Here is a 16,103-nt window from a genome sequence, read left to right as displayed (position 1 = left end):
AGAGTTTCTCTCCCCAATCCAACCCTCACAATGGTGTCCCGGCAAAGTGAAAGAAGCTGAAAGAAAAGAGAAGTGAGCCTGGGCAGACCTATAAGCAGGATGTGGGCAAAGAGTCTCATCAAATCAACACAAACTGGAAAAAGGGATAGGAAAGCCTGTGTGTTCTCAGGAGGACAGAACTACTTGTCATTTGAGGCGAGGCATCCCACTGTCCCATGAAAGCTTTTCTCCTCCCCGACCCTGATACCATGTGCTCAGGAAGAATTCGTTTGTCCTGTATCTCCAACCGGAGGGCCCAAATTCCTCTGCCTCCCCATAATTACGATTGGATGAGAAAGGATTGGACTTAGGTCATCACCTAAGCATTGGCATATGTTCAAGGTTCTCCATTCTTGAAAGCTGAAAGCAAGCCAACCCACCTCCGTGGACTTTTGCTTTCCTTCCAACCCAAGCTCCCTTCTTTCTTGCACACAGACAGCTTTTAAAAGGATCTATTATGGGCACCCACACTCTTAGTTTTCATCCCGCCAGTATGTAATATGGACATTTTGTTTATCATAGACTTCTTTACATTAATTTTGACTCTTAAAAAACAGTGCCTTAAAATATCAACCTTGCTCCTTTTGCAGTTTATAAGTATGATGATTGGGTTTTCATGCCCATGCGTGAGATGCGTCTCCCTCAAATCTTTTTATGAAGTAGATGCATTATCTCTCTGATATGAAAAAGAAAAAAATTATTTATCTTGATTAGTTCATTTTTGCCACCCTCCTCCCCTTATATTTAGCCCCAAGGCTCTTGTCTCACCCTAGTCTTAACCATTTCCATCTGCTCCTCAACCCACTACAGTCTGTTCTGCTATCAATGCAATAGAAACTAATCTCGAAAGACTCAATAAAAATTCTTCTGTGTCATTTGTTTTAAAGGACAATTTTTTAGTCCCTGTTTTCCATGCCATCCCTTTAAGCACTTCAAATATATCAAACCACAAAACATACACAAATACAATGATCATGAAAAATGTTACGAATACCTATGTCTATTCCTAAAATGTCAACGTCTTGTTTTCTTCCCCATTTCTTAATTTTTTTATACTACGCCTATACTACCCAAGATTATAGCAGTACTTACTTAATCAAAAATCTCAAGGTTATAGTATTCCAGACCAGAAAGAAAAGGAATATCAACTTAGACAGCCAAGGTCGTAGGATCTGGCTGAACCATTGATTCTTAGTTAAGGCAGGAGGCCAGATTATTTCTCTGAAGATTATCTAAATCCAAACCATGGACATCAGGCTGCTACTTTCTTCTTAAGTTAATCTTGACTTTTCACATCAATTAAAAAAAAATAAGTCTACATTTTCCCCATGGATTTTAGTTTTTAGTAGCCTGGAATTTCCCTATCAAACATTGATGTCTGTCTTGGCTACCATAACATAGCCCATTGTCCTGTCATTGTGATAACTGGGCCTGGTCCATTGGTGTTATTAAAAATGTGTGGCTGCCTCATTAGTGTCTCATCCTGAGTGAGACTATCCAGAGGTTTCATCTCTCAGGACAGGTAGAACCAGGGTAGTACAATGCATTCTCCTTCTTAAGATATTTGTTGACTTCATCATCTTGGAACACAGTTTCTATCTTTTTCTAGTTATTGTGTGTGACCACTGGTGCTTAGAAGGCCCTCCTGTTCTTGGTAGAGTTTCTGTGTATTTTCCCTGGGTAATTTGCCTAACTCTGTTTCCTGTACTACCTCTTCTCTAGTTATGCAGTTTGACATGAGTTTTATGTCTATATTTTAAAATAAAATAGAGCTAATAGAAGAAATAAAAAACTAATTTATATTAACTTCCTCATTAAAATTAATAAAAAATTAAACATATCCCATGATAGCCAAATTTCTATGTTCATCCTAATTACCTTTAATATATATTAACTTTTCTCTGAATATCATTATAAAATTTTGGCCTTTCACAAACTCATCATATTTCAGTTAACTACAACTATTATACCTTTTTTGATTCTCAAATTATAACTTGGCCAGCAGGAGACCTTGAAGCTGGCTCCTTTGTCCTTTCAGCACTGTCTCTGGCATTTTTGAAACTATCTTTCCTATCTGGAAACAATAGGGTACTCTAGGTTCATGCTACTGTTTGTGTATGTGTGATCCAGGGGTGCTAGTTCCTTCTAGTGAGGGTGAGAGATAGAGACCCAAATCTGGACGTTTAGGAGTTCATGTGAGCATAGGCAGTGACCAAAATGCTACTGAAATGGGAGAGTTCCCTGACCCCCCTTGCAGGATGTGTGACAGGGGTGTGGCTTGTGTGTTCAGCCACTATCATGGCTCAAACCCCTTACAGGAGGGGGAGCATGCAGTTGGGCAGGTGCAGGAGCCAGGGTAAGCTCTTTTGGGCTTCGGCACCACAGTGGCATCTAGGGGTGGGTGCCTGTGACTCCCAAAGCCCCACTGGGTGTGTTACAGTTCTCTTTTTAGCTCTGCCATCCACAGATGGCTTAAGTGTTAACCAGCTCAGTGCCCTCTTGGGACCTGGATCCTCTTCTGGCATCCAGGAAGAATCAGGTCACATGGACAAATTTAAGGATGGTAAATGTGGGAAATTGTATTGCCAGATGGGAGTGGGTCTCAGCAGGATGGATGGGGAGCTGGAGAGGGGATGGAGTGGAAAGAATTATCTTCCCCTGGAGTTCAGCCATCCAGCAGCCGATCTTCTCTCCAACTGTCCCCAGCTGAACTCCTCTTGATGTTCAGATGCTCCTTCTCTTCTCTCATCTGTTGTGCAGCTCTTCTGCTCCTTTGCTCTTTGCTCGTGGATCCTGGAGTTTGGGATTTATATGGGTACAGGATAGGGGGCGTGGCAGGCTAAAAGGCAACATTTGGGGATGAAAACATGAATCCCTGTTCTCATTTAGGGCCGTGGGTTTCCAGGCTCGAGGGTGGGGTCTTTGCCAGGGAACTGCCCTCTTTACCCAGTATTTAATTTCCTTGCCTCCTGTCCATATCATAGGCGGTACCAAATTGCTACTGCTGTTGGAACACATAGCTAGGAAAAAATATTGCTTTTTAATGCTGTGAGTTCACATTGGGTTTTTTCCCTAATATTATTAACATAATTAAATTGCTGTACCTGACTCTTCTCAGAGCATGAGGTTTTATCGACCTCTAAGACTTTCTAATATATTAGTACAACAAATGACCTCAGCTTGAACCTTATCTACTTCATAGTTCCCCCCCTGATATTAATCTGCCTTTGTGCTTGGCTTCACATCACACTGACGTTCAAGACTCAATACTTGGTCTTTGTTCCAACATCTTGTTGTGGCCCTTATCTCACCGATTCCCAAGTTCAAACTCTATCCCAGATGACTTCTTGGCCCCTGGGAAATGCATGGAAGAGATTTTGCCCCTGAGGAATAATTGTTCAGGATGGTGGCATGTTAATCTTCTATTACAAGGAAGGCCTGGCTTCACTTCTTGTGAAAAGCGAAGACTTTTTTCTGTTTCGTGATTCAGTTTTGAAGAACCTGGTATTTCCTTTTGTTTGTATTTCTTCTACCATCAGTTCCATATCTGTCTCTACAATTTTCTTTCAACACATTTAAATATAGGAATACAAAGCAAGAATGATGCAGCCTCTGTACACTCTCTTCGATACGAACATTGAAAGGACAGAAGCACTGTTTTTTCCTCTGTCTCAACTTGGTATATTTCCTTCTAGAAATCTTGGTTTTCCTACATTTTAAAATTATATCCTCCTTAACTGATAACTCCAGATTTGCTGATCATTTGTTCAAGGGATCTGGAACTCCACAAGTGTTGCACTGGCCATAAGTTTAGCTTCCATCCACAGGATGGGGGATCATGGGGGTGGCCACCACCTTGGGGGTTGTGTCATAGATACCCTTGCTACCATTATACTTAGCAGGACGGCTCCGGACAAGGAAATGGGAGAACATTTACTTAGAGAGAAAAGACCTAGAAAGCAGTGAGCACAGGGGGCACATATCTGATCTCTTATTCAGTGTAAGTTTAGCAGGGTGGATTTTGATTTTTACAGCAGCCAAGGTTTCATTTTATGCCTTTGAGCTGTGGCAGAGTGCATGAGATATTTGTTGAAGGCTGCCCATTAGCCTAGGCAAAAATGCATTATAAAATGTGCATACTTTTTTTTTTTTTTTTTTGAGACGGAGTCTCGCTCTGTCACCCAGGCTGGAGTGCAGTGGCGCGATCTCGGCTCATTGCAAGCTCCACCTCCCGGATTCACGCCATTCTCCTGCCTCAGCCTCCCAAGCAGCTGGGACTACAGGCGTCCGCCACCAAGCCCGGCTAATTTTTTGTATTTTTAGTAGAGACGGGGATTCCCCATGTTGGCCAGGATGGTCTCGATCTCCTGACCTCGTGATCCGCCCGCCTTGGCCTCTCAAAGTGCTGAGATTACAGGCGTGAGCCACCGCGCCCGGCCACATTTTTTAATACTAAGGAAAATTTTATAAATTGTAATTCTCATATATATATATACACACACACACACACACACAAATGATAACTCAATGTATGTGAATGTAAAATTTGCCATGTATGAGCCAGGCTGTATACTAGGCACCTAACACTGAATAACTCTTTAGTCCTCACAATAGCAAGCTGAGACAGGTTCATGATTACCATTTTAAAGATGGGTAAACAGAGGCTTAGTGAGGTTATGTAAATTATTCATGCTCTTAAACTAGTAGGTGGTGAGTTGTGATTCAAATCCAGGTACTTTGATTCTAACTCCAGAACCCATTGTCCTAAACATGTGTCTGTATGCATAACAAAAACTGGATCCTACCCTACATATAATTCAAAATTCTCCTTTTGTCACTTATTTTACCAAGAGCATTTCTTTCATAAAGTTTTAGAAAATATTTTTTAAATGACTGTATACTGTCTTTTCTTAAAAAGGTAATTTTGCCAGCCTCCCACTAATGAACATGTTTTTCAAATTTTTCAGTATTATAAACAATTATTCAATAAGTATTGAACAATAAGCAAAGCGTTATACTTACTTTTGTTCATGTGTCTGATTATTTTCTTAGATTAAATTCATTGAAGGGAAATTACTGAGTCAAAGGAAATGATAATTTGAGTACCTACATTACCTGAAAGGGGTCCCCATCCAGACCCCAAGAGAAGGTTCTTGGATCTCAAGCAAGAAGGAACTCAAGGTGAGTCCGTAAAGTGAAAGCAAGTGTATTATTAAGAAACTAAAGGAATGAATGAATGGCTACTCCATAGACAGAGCAGTCCCTGGCTCTAGTTGCCCATTTTTATGGTTATTTCTTGATGATATGCTAAACAAGGGGTGGATTATTCATGCCACCCCTTTTTAGACCATACAAGGTAACTTCCTGATGTTGCCATGGCATTTGTAAACTGTTATAGCACTGGTGGGAGTGTGGCAGTGAGGACCACCAGAGGTCACTTTTGTCACCATCTTGGTTTTAATGGGTTTTGGCTGGCTTCTTTAGTGCAAACTGTTTTATCAGCAAGGTCTGTATGTATCTTGTGCTGACCTCCTGTCTCATCCTGTGACTAAGAATGGCTTAACTTACCGGGAATGCAGCCCAACAGGTCTTTGCATTTTTTTTACCAAGCCCCTATTCAATACGGAGTTGCTCTGGTTCAAACACCTCTGACACCTATATAGATAGTACCAAATAAATTTTCACAGAGTTTGTGCGGACTTATACTTCTGCCAGCAATTTATTTTAGGGAGTCTTTTCAAACTTCCACCAGCACAGAAAATTTTCTTTAAAAAACGTTTTACTATTTTAATGAGTGAATAAAATGTATCTTGTAACCGTTTTAATTAGTATTTGATTAGGTGTGTGAACATTTTTTCCTGATAATTATATTTTGTATTTAAGTTTTCTGTGAGGATACTCTGCCCATGTCTTTTGGAGTATTTTGTTAATTGATTTGTAAGAGTACTTCATGTACTCTTTCAGTATTATCTTTCTGCTCTGTTACTACAACTACTTCTAATTTGTAATTTGATTGTTGTGAACATGTTCCTTGATGTAAAGGACTTTCAACTGTGTTAACAGTAAACTCTATCTAACTTTTCCTTTGTAATTACTTACATTGCTTTTATGCTTAGAATATCGTTCCCTTTCCAGAAGTTTGTTATTTATTTATGTTTTTGTCTATGTGTGGGTTCTTTCATCCATCTGCTTTTATTGTTGTTTTTGTCTTGGGCTGCTGGATAGTAAAGCTATAACTTGAGTTAATCAATTTTCCTAACCATTTGAGAAATAATCTCTGCCTTTCTCATTTTTGTTGTCCTTACTTTAAGCTGGAATACACAGTAGAATCTATTTCAGGGTTCATTGCTCTGTTCTATCAATCTGCCTACCAGCTGCTGAGCTAGTACCATACTGCTTTGGTTGCAGTTGCTTATAATATATTTTAATACCTAGTAGGATGTGCCTACACAATTGAAATGCTCTGATTCTCCTTTTTCAATACATTCTTAGTTTTTTGCTTGTTATTAATATAAATTTAAGAATCACAATGTCATATAAGAAAAATAACATTATCTTTTGATTGGCACATTTATTCATCATGTCATCACAATATTTAACATGTCATTGCAAACTCATGATAGCATTTATTTTCTTTTGATTGTGCTATTGTCAATTTTAGATCAGTGTTATGCTGACTTCATAAAATGAATCTTTATACACTCAGCTTTTGTTTTTATATCTAGAAAAATCAGATAACATGGTATTATCTGTCTTTCTGAAATTCTGAAAGTTATCACTGGTAAAATTTTCAGAAAATGAAACATCTTTGGAAGTAATACAATACATACATATACATGTATATCTCCAGAATGTCTTCTAAAAGTTCATGACCTTTTTTCTTAAGGTTAGGTAAACTATGCCATGAAAATATCTGTTTAATTCAACTTTTCAAAGTTATGAACACTACTGTGCTTTAACGAATATTTTTGTATTTGTTAAAATTCTCCTGTTTATTTTTATATTTGTCTTCTACTTTTACATTTTAGTTTCCTCTTCACCTTTATATATTCTCTAGAGTTATGTTAAAAAGTTTTTGAATTCATATGTTAACTTTACTAATTCTATTTTTAATAATTTGTTCATTTTCTATGCTTATCTTTAGAAAATATTTTCTATTTTCATCAGTTTTGTTATAGACACCTTTTAATTATATATAATACATATCATTTAAAACTTATATATTTTGTCTTTTCCTATTGTCAAAGAGCAATAGTTCCATAAAAGGCCCACATAAAACAATTGCTTTCTGTCCATTTCTTCTTATACACCTTTGTTTTATATATTTATATATTTAATGCATAAAGTATCACTGATGATTTTATATTTTTATGTGTACTTTGCTCTATTGAATATTTTTGGCTATGTACCTGGTCTTGAATAAAGTTAACATTAATACCTTTATTTTTTCTTTGATTTTTCTAGTAAATCTTCATTCTTTAATTTTTTATTTATATGTGTCTCCTTGTTTTGGATAGGTTTCTTGTGAGCAGGTCATAGTTGGATTTTCTTAGCCCAATCCTGAAGTCTTGGTATTTTAAATATAGGAAGATAAATCACTTAAATTTATTGTTATAACTGGCTATCCTCCCATCCTGGGTAATTATTCTGGGATTTTGTGTTTTTGCTCAGACAGGGCTCAGGGAAACTGAGAAATCAGTTGCAGGCAAGAAAATGAGTAAAAACTCACAATTAATCATGGGTAAAGAAAGAAGCATTATAAAAATCAAGTCTGTGGAATTGATCAGAAATCTAGAACAGGATACAAATCAAAGAATTTAAAAATGTCAGATACAATTGAGGAGTGCGTTCATAAAACAAAGCCAGGACAGCTTCCCTGAGGAAAAGACACACAGGGAGATGCAAGTATTTTTAATCTTTTATAATGATAATGAAAAAAACAATGATGGCAACAAATTACAACTACTCATTTATCAAATCATAATTGGGCTAAACACTGAACAATGTTCTTTAGATAATCCATCCCCACAAGTACCCTAGGAAGTGTATGTTTTTTCCAGTTTTACCAACAAGAAAATTCAGATTTTAAGTAGATAAGTTAATTTCCCTAAGACCAAAGTTAGGAAGTGTGTGAACCAAAATAAGTAACTCTCTCAAAAGTCTGTGATGTTTTCCTTTATATTATATGGTTTTTCCCCCCGGTAAAGGTTAAGCATCCCTAAGCCAAACGTCCAAAATGTTCCAAAATATGAAAGTTTTTGAACACCAACATGACCCTCAAGGGAAGTGTTCACTGCAGGATTTCAGATTAAAGATGGTCAACTGGCATACACTCTGCAAATATTCCCCAATTTGAAAAAGTCCCAAATCCAAAACTCTTCTGGCCCCAACCATTTCAGATAAGGGATACTCAACATGTATTAACATTTTTCTTGGTTTTTATTTTCCCCATTTCTATAAGTATGTATTTTTCTTTGACTTCTTCAAATTCAGTTTTTGTTTGTTTGTTTGAGATGGAGTCTTGCTCTGTCACTCAGGTTGGAGTGCAGTGGTGCAACTTCGGTTCACTGAAACCTCTGCCTCCCTGGTTCAAATGATTCTCCTGCCTCAGCCTCCCGAGTAGCTGGGATTACAGGCGTGTGCCATCACGATCAACTAATTTTTTGTATTTTTGGCAGAGACAGGTTTTCACCATGTTGGCCAGGCTGGTCCTGAACTCCTGACCTTAAGTGATCTGCCCACCTCGGCATTCCCAAAGTGCTAGGATTACAGGTGTGAACCACTGCGCCTAGCCCAAATTCTGTTTTTTAAGATCACACTTGAATGCATACATTCTCTAATCATCAAATTCATTAATGATATAACTTTTGACTCTTTACAAGATGAAGAATTTCATACTCTTCTTTCCCACATACACTCCTTTTCCTCCATTCTCGCCAATGATATTTAGAATTATGGACCTATTTATCACTTTTATTCTATCTCAAGAAAAATTTCCAACTGTACTTTATTTACGACATTTTTTAAACTTAATTTAGTATGTTTAGCTGGGTTATCACAATTCTTTTGAACTCATTTTTGCTATTGAGTTTTTGTCTTTAACATGTTGTTTCACTGGAACGTTTCTTTGATTTTTTCGAGAAAAGTGCATGGGTGGTATCTTTTTTGAACCCTTGACTAGAATATCTAAGAATCTCTTTTTGTTTTCTTTGCAAATTAACATTTCAGTTTGAGTCATAAGCACTTTCTAGTACCATTCAGACTTTACTCGTTTCTCATGTGGCATCTAGTCTCGTGCTGTACCCTTAATTCAGCCTATTCTCATTTTTATCATAAGTAACATTTGTTTTGTCTGGATGTTTGTAGAATATTTTAAAATCTTTTCCATTTGAACAAATTTGCTAGATTATGTCTGAGTACATCTTTAATTTTGCCCTGAACATGGTGCAGTATTTTAAGTTGTACATTTTTTTTTTTTCTAGCTAAAGTTTTTCTTCCATTTTTCTCCATGGTAAAGCAATGTCATTTGTTCTGGTTATATTTGCCTTGGGTCCTTCTTATCCATAGAGTAAGTCTTATTTTTGATCAACCAAATTACCTACCTTTTCTGTCATCATTTTTTGTTTCTTTTCTCTGCATCAATAGAAAACTTCTCTACCTTGTTTTCTATATTATTTATTTGGCTTTTTGTAATTTCAATTCTGGTCTTCACTTCATCAGAATTGAATTTTGATTCCACAATTTTATTTTTAGTTTACCTGAATTCAATTCTTACATGTCAGTTTCCCTTTCAATCTCAGAACCTCAAGTGTCACCTTTTTCATCAATTTCATTCTTACTTCAGAAAGCACATACTGCCTAGTATTAAGAACACAGAAAAAGCAAGATTAAATCTTTTTTCTGTTTTATGCAGTTAGCTTTTCCTTAAACAGGCATGATTTTTCTCTGCCTCATTGGTCTAGCGAGTCTCCTGCTATATGTTACAGAATATTTTTCATAGACTCAATGTATCTTTATACCATCCCCCAACACATATGCACTTACTCCCTCTCCAACAAGGAAATCGCTGTCCAAATTGTTTGTACTCTGGATCTGCCAGAATCTTCCTCTTAAATGTTTAACTGGAGAGCAAGCTATGGTGCCTAGCTAGCAATGTGTACCATTACACCATGACATGAATTCCTCTTGCTTCCCTTTTTCTTTGTAAATGAAAGATGAATTCATTACTAAATACTCTGAAACATTCCATAGTCTTTTTGTGGCCTGAAACAGTGCATGGGAAGCTCTGATTCCAAGACACAGAGCTCTCAATGTATCTGGCAGATTGTATTTTCCAAAGATGGCCACTGCAATATATACCTCATTCCTTGGTTTTTCTAACACAGTGACATCGAACATCCTTCACCAAGAGGTGAAGTCTGTGTTCTCCCCTCTTGAGTCCAGATGGAATTTTGTAACTGCTTCCATGAACAGGATGCAGCAGAACTAACACGGCTGACTTCTGAGGCTATGAAAGTCACGTTCTATGAAAGTCACATGGCCTCCTCTCTGAGGCAGGTACACTGGGAGCCCGGAGCATGCATGCATTAAGTCTGGCTGCCCTGAGGCTGTCATGCTGGAGAGATCAGGATGAGCCCACAAACAGATGTCCAAAAAGTCCCAGCTATTCTGACCCTCAGCTGTTTGTCTTTGTAGCCCAGGCGCCAGGTGCCAAATGAGATGATCCTAGCTGACAGTAGAGTCCAGCTCTCCCTCCTAAACCCTGTACTGACTGCAGATTTCTTGAGCAAAATACGTATTGTTTTAAGCCACTAAGTTCTGGGGTGGGTTGTTACCCAGCAGTAGATAATTTTTTAAAAGTTTCCCATCCTTATTCCCACTTATATTACTTTATATCCCAGGGCATACTCTGCAACCACCCACCCCTTTCACGGAGGCTCATTGCGCCTTTCTGGGAGTTACAATTGCACAGACAGATTCAGCAAGGTGAGAATGCCATCCTTGGGCAGCCAGGAGGTGACCGTCAGGATTTTTGGTTGGAGAACCACCCAGCATCCTCTCTGTAGAACCTTCCTCTCTTCTTCCTACAGAGGAAGTAGGCACTCCTCTTCCTTGGCCACCCCATCTGTCCTGTGTGAGGAGTAATTTCCCTGAGAAACTGACCATCCATAGTTGGGAATCCTGGGTTTTCAGCCCTTTTATGTCCTGTCAGCCTCTTTGGATTTTTCTTGGGTAAAGGAAGTTAGGAGGGGGAAATCCAGGCAACCATCGTGATCCAGAAGCTCAGCATCTCAACTTTCATTCTGAGATTCAGATATGCCACCAAAACAACAGTCAGACACAAAATAAAAAGGCAGGTTTCCTCTCTTCCACTCCCCCGTTCCCTGGCCATGTCATTAGTCGTCTATGCTCCCTCCCTGCGGGACTCCACGGTGTGAGGATTCCCAGAGAATGAAAATAACCAGCGTCATCTTTAGAGACAATTGTTCCTCTTAGTCCTTTTTTCTAAAGCCCCAAATACAATAAAAAAGGGCAATGAATATAAATACTAAAATACAAAAATTGTCTAACTCTAGGTTTCTTTTGATATCATTCCAAGCCAATTCTTCTCAAGTCACGATGTACACCTGCAGAGCTTGTTAAACTTTAAATTCTGATTCAGCATATCTGGGCTGAGAGTCTCCTCTCTCTCACTCTCTCCCTCTCTCCCTGTCTCCCTCTCTCCCTCTCTCCCTGTCTCCCTCTCTCCCTCTCTTCCTCTCTTCCTCTTCCCCTCTCCCCCTCTCCCCCTCCCTTTCCCCCTCCCCCTCGCTCCCTCTCCCTCTCCCTCTCTCTCTCCCTCCCTCCCACTTAATACCTGTGCTGCTACCCAGGGAGACACTTTGAATAGTCAGGCTCTAGGCAATCCCTCTTGCTCTCACCTCCTGCCTGACTAGGTGCAGTCTTATAGCTACCGTCAATACCATGTCCCTTTTCTCCTTTCCTCCTAATGTTTATGGGCTCTTCTTGCCATTTTCTCCTGTCCCATATCTATTGGGCAGCTCCAGTGAGGAAGGGTTTCTTCTTCTTGTGTCCTCACTTGTTTGTTCTCTCCCTCACAGTTATTGACCACTCTGAGCTTGGCTCTTTTAGGAGGCAAAAATATAGAAATGAAAGACGACGACCAAAGGCTAATGAGGGAGAAGCACAGTGAGAGCTCTCCACAATAGGATCCATGCTAGGTTGTGCAGAGGCTGGCTCAGGTGGAGAGGGGAAGCAGGTGAGAGGGAGTCAGAAGGCAGTTAGAGAGTATTCTCTGAGGACTTCCTGGAGGTGGTGACACGAGCTGGATCTTAAGATATTAGTAGGTGTGAGCCCGCTGAAGAAAGGGGGAGGGAAGGACATTCCAAGCAGAGGGAACAGCCTGTGCAAGTGTTTAGAGGAGGAGACTGCATGGTGAGCTCAAGGAACTGTGATTAAGCACAGAAGGCGTATAAGGTGTGTGAAGGGCTGGGAGCGGGTTACGGTTATATATTAGTCTGCTCTGGCTGCCGAACTGGGAGGCCTAAAAAACAGAAATGTGTTCTGTCACCATTCTCAAGACTAGAAGACCAAGATCAAGGTGTTGGCAGGTTTGGTTTCTTTTGAGTCCTCTTCCCTTGGCTTGCAGATAAGTGCCTTCCACCTGTGTCCTTACATGGTCATCTCTCTATGTGTATCTATGTCCTGATCTCTTCTAATAAGGATACAGTCCTATTGGATTGGAGCCATATGAGCTTGTTTCACCTGGGTTACCTCTTTAAAGGCCCTGTCTCCAAATAGAGTCACATTCTGAGGTAGTGGGGGTTGAGTTTGAAACGTATGAATTCTGGGGGAGATACAGTTCTGCCCATAACAGGTCATCAAAGGTTGAACAGACTTCTCGTTCTGTTTGGTCACTCCTCAACCCTCCTACTTGCTGTAGTATGGGAGAGGAGTATGTCTGGAGAAATGGCAAGGAGGCAGCGTAAGGAAGCTAGGGTGCAAGAAACAAATGTATCCTGAGCAGGGGTTTTTTATCATTCTCCCATTGGTATATGATGTCTCTATAATCCATGCTCTTAATTTAAGTTTTCTTTCTCTGTAGTGGCATCCTACATCCTGGAGATTTTTTTTCATGACCTCCTTGTATGTTCTCCAGAAACTCTTCTTTCTCTTTGATCAGTCCAAGGGTTAATGCACTGATTGCACCATGCCCACTTGAGGTACACAGGCTTGGCACCCACTACCCCTCAGGAGGGCAGACAGCTGTGATCACTTTCTGCTGAGCTTGGAACTCACGAACTCATGATAATCGCTATCCCTCATGCTTCCACTGTGGAAATGCTGTTGGGCCTTCACCTGGTTTCCAGTGCTGGCTCGCGTCATTTGCCTACCGTAGCAGTACCCACTCTCCAAATATCAAGGTTTGTGTGCATTTTTCAGAGACCAGGAGCAAAGCTGGGAAAGCCCTCCTCCGAGAGAGAGGATGAAAGACATAGTGTCCGGAAAAGGGGCTCGTGGGGACAAATTTTGCTGCAAGAAAGGTGTGTGTGTAGTTGCACAGAGGATGGAGAGGAGGATCCCTGGGGAGAATGCCTGGAAGGAAGTTTTCTATAAACATTGACACTTTCTGGATCTCTTCTGTCCTAATCAGAGGTATTAAGCTTCTTGGCACGAGGCCTGATGGGCACTGAGGAGAACAAATGATCCTTCTTATTATTGTTATTATTATTATTTTGAGATGGAGTCTCACTCTGTCACCCAGGCTGGAGTGCAATGGCACTATCTCGGCTCACTGCAACCTCTGCCTCCCAGGTTCAAGCAATTCTCCTGCCTCAGCCTCCCAAGTAGCTGGGATTACAGATGCTCACCACCACGCCCAGCTAAATTTTGTATTTTTAGTAGATGGGTTTTTGCTATGTTGGCCAGGCTGGTCTTGAACTCCTGACCTCAGGTGATCCAACTGCCTTGGCCTCCCAAAGTGCTGGGATTACAGGCGTGAACCTGGCCGATCCTTTATTTTTAAAGTAAAACACTTTCTATACCCTTAAGAAGCTAACAGTCTATGTGGATAAACAAATTATATTTATATGAATATCAACAGAAGTAGCAAATGATGATCTCCCCAAATGCACTAATATTGGGAAGTATTTATTATCTCTCTTCTTTCTCCTTTACCTCAAAACTCATTTTCTGTAAATATAACACATTCCTAAAACCCTGGTTTTGTCATATCGATTCTTTCTATTTCCATTAATTTTCTTCTTTCTTTCTTCTGTTTCTCCACTTGAATTCACCATTTTTTAGAATTGTATCTACATTGATGTTTATCCTTTTCACTTCTTTGCTGAGCTTTAGGGCACGTTCAAATTAAGAGATATAATTTACAACATGAAACTATGAACATAGTAAGTAGCAAACAGAGGCTATTTGGTAGAAAGGCATATGGATCAGGCTAATTGGAAAATGGGGGTGGGGAGAGAAAAACTCTGAGAAAAAGAAAATAAGCTTCAACTCAGCCCAAATATTAGTTTCAAGCCAAAGAAGTTGGCCTAGCCCCAATTCTATCCTTGGTTGGACAAAATATATGATTGGTGCATTTTCAGAAAAAAAAAAAATCCACAGGGTGAGAATCTAAGCATCTATTTTCCATCCCAGTGACAATCAGAAATCATTCTTTGCATTTATTTTTCAACTTTGTATTTGCCTGTCAACGAAATTGTAGCTGGCAAAAGATGCTTCATGTGAATTACTTGAACAACAATTTCTCATTGTGTTGAATTACATTGAAGCTGCTTGCTGGGAAATCTTCCACAGCCCAGTAACAGAGGAAGATATTGTTGTTTTTTTCCACGACCATATAGTTAACCCACTTCTCTCCTACCAAAATGAACAGAGGGTCCTCTCTAAAATGAAGGAGAAAAGTTCTTCAAATCCTAATCATTAAGCATTTACCTATAGCTTATTAATATCTTGCGAACCAAAAGCCAGTTTATCTTCCCAAGTCGCCCCACTTTCTTTTTTGCTTCCCTACATCAGATTTTAACATTACTTGGCTTCTCAATGTTTAGAATACCTCTAGTAGCCAGCAAAGTAAGGAATCATGGAACCACAGCCTTAGCTAGCAATATTTTCATCTTGAAAAGTCACCTAGTTCAGAAAGTAGTTGAGAAGCTGAAGCAATCATAAAGGTTCTAGAGTCATTCATAATAGCGACCTGTTCCTAAATTCACCACCCACCGCTAGAGGGAGAGATGAACGAAAAAGGCCCCGTGCAAGTAAGTGGTGGTTACATCATTTCTCCAAGGCAACATTTAAGGAAGCCCAGTTGAGGCCTTTAATGGGGTTTAAGTTGTTGGCTTTGCTGCTCACGAGTGTCAACTATTTCAGAGGCTCCTTGGAGGGGGCACTGCAGTTCATGGAAGGGCTAAACCCCCTCTACCTCTCTCCCTTCCTCCTTGGTGCTCCTGTGTCCAGAGTTGGTTCCTTCCAGTGGGTTCGTGGTCTCGCTGACTTCAAGAATGAAGCTGCGGACCTTCATGGGGAGTGTTACAGCTCTTAAAGGTGGCAGGGACCCAAAGAGTGAGCAGCAGCAAGATTTATTGTGAAGAGCAAAAGAACAAAGCTTCCACAGCGTGCTGGGGGGCAGGGGGGGAGGGGGACAGCTTTTGTTCCCTTATTTGTCCCCGTTCATGTCCTGCTGATTGGTCCATTTTACAGACCTCTAGCTAGCTACAGAGTGCCGATTGATGCATTTTTACAGAGCAATGATTGGTGCATTTTACAAACCTCTAGCTAGCTACAGAGTACTGATTGGTGTGTTTTACAATCCTCTTGTAAGACAAAAAAGTTCTCCAAGTCCCCATCCGACCCCGGAAGTCCAGCTGGCTTCACCTCTCACTCCCACCAATTTGGGGTGGCAAATGTAGACTCAATTCCTGCCACCTGCTGGTGGTGAGCTCCCAAAACCAACCTGCTGTCCTTTCTTTTGAGAAAAAAGTGGGGCTAATAAGACCAGCTCTCCCTGTTGTGAGCTGAGATATAGAATGTAGAAAGTACTTCAT

At 40.0% G+C, this 16,103-nt stretch overlaps 1 non-coding gene across 1 annotated transcript; it reads left to right on the top strand.

Moving 5' to 3' along the window:
• Nucleotides 1-617: 617 nt before the first annotated feature.
• On the top strand, nt 618-721 carry LOC119620386 (small nucleolar RNA U13). Its single transcript, XR_005236918.2, has one exon. It is a non-coding gene; the product is annotated as a small nucleolar RNA U13 (small nucleolar RNA).
• The last annotated feature ends 15,382 nt before the right edge of the window (nt 722-16,103 follow it).

Source organism: Chlorocebus sabaeus, chromosome 29 (assembly GCF_047675955.1).
Source record: "Chlorocebus sabaeus isolate Y175 chromosome 29, mChlSab1.0.hap1, whole genome shotgun sequence".
Classification (NCBI taxonomy): Eukaryota; Metazoa; Chordata; class Mammalia; order Primates; family Cercopithecidae; genus Chlorocebus; species Chlorocebus sabaeus.
Note: the sequence above shows the minus strand (reverse complement) of the source record. Positions and strands in the feature narration are given on the sequence as shown.